The sequence below is a fragment of the Lissotriton helveticus genome, chromosome 3_1, assembly GCF_964261635.1.
Source record: "Lissotriton helveticus chromosome 3_1, aLisHel1.1, whole genome shotgun sequence".
NCBI classification, from domain to species: Eukaryota; Metazoa; Chordata; class Amphibia; order Caudata; family Salamandridae; genus Lissotriton; species Lissotriton helveticus.
Genome location: NC_136061.1, coordinates 1,562,744,515 through 1,562,748,787, shown reverse-complemented (window position 1 = coordinate 1,562,748,787; position 4,273 = coordinate 1,562,744,515).

Below are 4,273 nucleotides of genomic sequence, written 5' to 3'. Positions count from 1 at the left end.
CACACCTGGTCCACTCTCCGTATCAGACGAGTAAATTTAGTAAAAATGTGTATCCTCCCCAAATCATACCTTTATATTTAGCACTATCCCCTCGGCTTTGACCCTAAAGCAATCGAAAAAGTCAACAAGAAATCAACTCCTTTATCTGGAACTACAAGTCAACCGAGAATCGCTTGGAAAAAGCTGAGGAAGGAAAGAGAGAAGGGAGGTCTAGCTTTGCCCGACCTACTATACTACGCGTGGGCATTTCAGATGACACATTCAAGGATGCTTCTAAAAAACACCAACTAATCTTTTGAATGGATCAATGTATAAAGCCATGTTAATCGGGCAAACCTATCAGTGGATGGGTTCATGTTTAAATTTGCCAGTCAGAAATTTTTCAAAAAAATCAAACTTAAAATATTGCAATCTTCGTCTAAGACCTGGCTTATCATAAGAAAAAACTCGGGCTGTCATACTACTCAAAATTTTGCCCCAATTTGGAATCTCCTGGGCTTCCAACTATATATGAGGGATAGTTTGTCAGGTGTACTTGAGCAGGCAGGGATTATAAGATGGGGTCAACTAGTAAAGGAAGGATCATTAATTACATGGGACGAGTTAAAAGACCACATCGGTCCCGGACTGTCCAGATTCAAATATATTCAGCGGGATAGCTGGACAAGGGGCCAGCGTAGAAAAAGCAAACACCTGGAGAAAGCAAGCCCCCTGGAACAACAGCTAGTGGAAAAGCCAGTGGAAGAAGAGAGGTAGCATTCTGGTATTGGCAGTTTCTTGAAGAAATTGATGGAGGACTTCACCCTCCCAGACCAATTGTGGGGGGCAGTAATTGGCTCTCAATGTGAGGAGATGTGGCCAAGTTCTTTTGCCCTTTTAAAACAAGATTGTTAAACCATCACGGCTAAGAGAAACCATCTTTTTACAGTACATCGAGCATATATTACGCCACTTAAACTCTCCAAATTCCTCCCTGATAAAAAATGCAACAAATGCAATCTTACGGGAGCTTCAGATGTACATATGTTTATGGAATACCCCGACATAAATCGGTTTTGGAAGAAGTGAAGGCAACTCTAAACTCCATCATGAATACATCACTCTCAATTACACTACCACTCATTTTATTTGGGTTGATGATAACATCACAGGGAAAGCAAGGTCATTTCTCTTTTATGCTTTTCTGCTGGCTAGAAGGCAAATCTGTATACACTGGACAGAGAAAGCAGCCCCTTCACACTCTGCATGGCTTACATCACTATATGAAACATCTAGATTAGACTTAAATAGATCATGCAGTAATCATAATTTGGCATTTTGGGAGCTGCTCATCGAGTGGAGATAGAATCCGGTTGTTTTTTTTTCCCCCCGGGTCCTATGATTATGCCGATAATACTCCTTGGACTGGGTACAGCCTCGTTCCGATTTTGGTTCTACAGGTGGTAACACACCTAGATGGAGTCAGTCTGAATGTCTCATGTCTCTGGGTTTTATCTCCCACCCATAAAATTACACGAGTCCTGGTATAGGATGGAGAGCCAAAATAAGCACTTTGAGTGGACCCTAAGGCAAGGACTCGCTAGGTGGTTGGTATCTTCCATACTGAGGTTATGGCAAATGAGGAAAAAAAAAAAAAAGAAATGTGTGGTTCTGGATCAGGGTTGAATCCATCACTGTTCTTTAGCTCACTTCACCTCCTCAGTTGAGACCCAGCAGTATGCAAATCAGTCTTGACCCTGTGCCTCATGGGAACAGTCAGGCCTGAAACGCTAAGCCAGATCTTCCCTGAACTGGAAACAAGCATCCTCTGACCACTTTCGGGGTAACACCCCTCAGCAGCCAGGCTAGTTTGAATCCAGAGGCAACGTGGGCAAGGGACCCTGGTCTGGGCATACCCTGCCAACTTAAGGCAAACAAAGCAAACACAAGGAAATGATGGACGGAGCTCTGAAACTTTTCAGACACTCAACCCCAGTCACAGATCATGGTTGAATCCATCATCATTAATTAGCTCACTTTGCCACCTCAATTCAGACCCAGCTTTATGCAAATCAGTCTTGACCCTGTGCCTCATGTGAACAGTCAAGCCCGAACTGCCAAGCCAGGTCTTCTCTGAACCAGAAACAAGCATCCTGGGACCAGTTTCGGGGTAACACCCTTGATCATCCAGGCTAGCTTGAATCCAGTGGCAAAGTGAGCAAAGGATCCACATCTGGGCATACCCTACCAACTTAAGGCGAAGAAAGCAAACACAAGGAAATGATGGACGGAGCGCTGAATCTTTTCAGACACTCACCTCCAGTCTCAGATCAGGGTTGAATCCATCATCATTCTTTAGCTCACTTCACCACCTCAGTTCAGACCCAGCTATATGCAACTCAGTCTTGACTCTGTGCCTCATGGGAACAGCCCAGCCCAAACTGCCAACGCTTCGACCATCATCTCCTTGTGTATGCTTAACCGATGAACTACTGATGTTGCATTCAAAATAGTTAGATTATTTTGTTTAGAAGTGCAAATAATAATGTAGTATATTTAGGGCACACTTTTGTGCGAGACACCATTTATTTAAAATGGGTATAGTATCTGGAATTTTACTCATCTTGCTCCTGCTCATTCCCCCTCCTAATCAGAGACCCACTGATAGTTTTCTCTCTTCACCCTTTTTTGCACAGCAGCCTGTGCTATGATGTAAAGCATGGTTGAATTAGAAAGCATTTATTGTGAATGAAACTTTCAACTGTGTACGTTATATATAATTTTGAAGGATTTCTGATGGAAGTTCTGATACAAGCATGTAGAAGAACATAATTCTTTGAGCTATTGTTTGAGAAATGTTTCATAATATATTGTGCATCTCCATGGTGCAGTTGCTGAAGAGGTTAGCAGAAGATTCTCTTACAATAGGAAATGGGTTAGTGTTAAGATGTTTTAATTATTACAAGGTTATTTTGATCTTCCAATGCGATCTCACCATAATTTTACCCTGCTGAATTTGGAGCTTTTGCTCATTGCTATGCATAGATTGTGTATAAAAATCTCTGGTTTAGAGGGTTCACAGGAGACTTCTCATTTTCCTCCAGCGACTGTGTCCGATTATTTTGAGACTTTTTTTCCTTGCTTAGTGCCATGTTTATGTAAGGGCAGCTTAGCTAGTCACCTTGCTCCACTGCCCAAAGTCACAGGGAAGGAGCAGGAATGTGTTGTATTCCTGTCCTTTACCCCCGCTCTCTCACCTTTTGTGCAACCTAGCGCCAATAGAGGCACCCTTGCATCATGATGCAAGGGTGCCTGTGTTGAAGGCAGGAATGTTTTTTGTGCAAGAAGGGGCACCTTCCTGCATCAAAACAATCCTGAGGGGAATTTCCCTCTTTCTATGCTTGTTGCAGAAAGGCTAAGTCGAGGAGAAATAAAGATATTTCAGGGAAGGTGTATCTTTTTGGACCATTCCCAGGTTTACAAGTCCTTGTAAATCTGGGAATGCACCAAAATCATGTGAGTTGCATGGGAGCACCCACCGTAACACCCATAGAGCATCTCCCTTGCGCAGAGTAAGGCAACACAGAGATTTGCGCTGCATCTCCTTACTCCAGAGTTTTTAAAGCCATTCAAAGCCATGCAAAGTGGTTTTGCGTGACATCATAAATCTGACTTACAAGTATGCATCGAACATGTACCACGTTGTGTGGTGCAAGCAGGATGCAAAGGTCTCATAACATTTGTGGCACAGGGCAGCACAGCAAGTAGGGATTGCTTTGAAACACAACAAAACAAGGTAAAGGAAACAAATGATGATCGAACAGACAAAAAAGTTTGAGAGAGGGTCACAGAATCAAATGAGATCAAACATGAATTTTGTAGAGATTGGAATGCATGGAATGAGTCAGATAATGCAAAGAAGTAAAGGAGATGTGGTGAATGGGTTGAAAACAAATGCAGACATGTTGAAAAAGAATATAAAGTGTTTCTATTTTGGGAGGGTTGGACACTGGAAAAGAACATAGACAAAATACTAACAGGTTTTAGGTGAATTCGGAACAAGGCATGCAAACATAGAGAGGTAATATGATTTCAAACATACAGAATTCAGAGCAGAATATTCAGATTCAAAAATCATTTAGAATGTCGACGCCAACAGCCCCTGTAATGTAACAAAACATGAGCAATCAAATGCAATATAATTCAGGGTACCAGCAAAATACTATGAATTTGAGTAATGACATAGTAGGAAGTAATTCACAATGATAGTGACTGAGGGGAAAGGATGATTGCT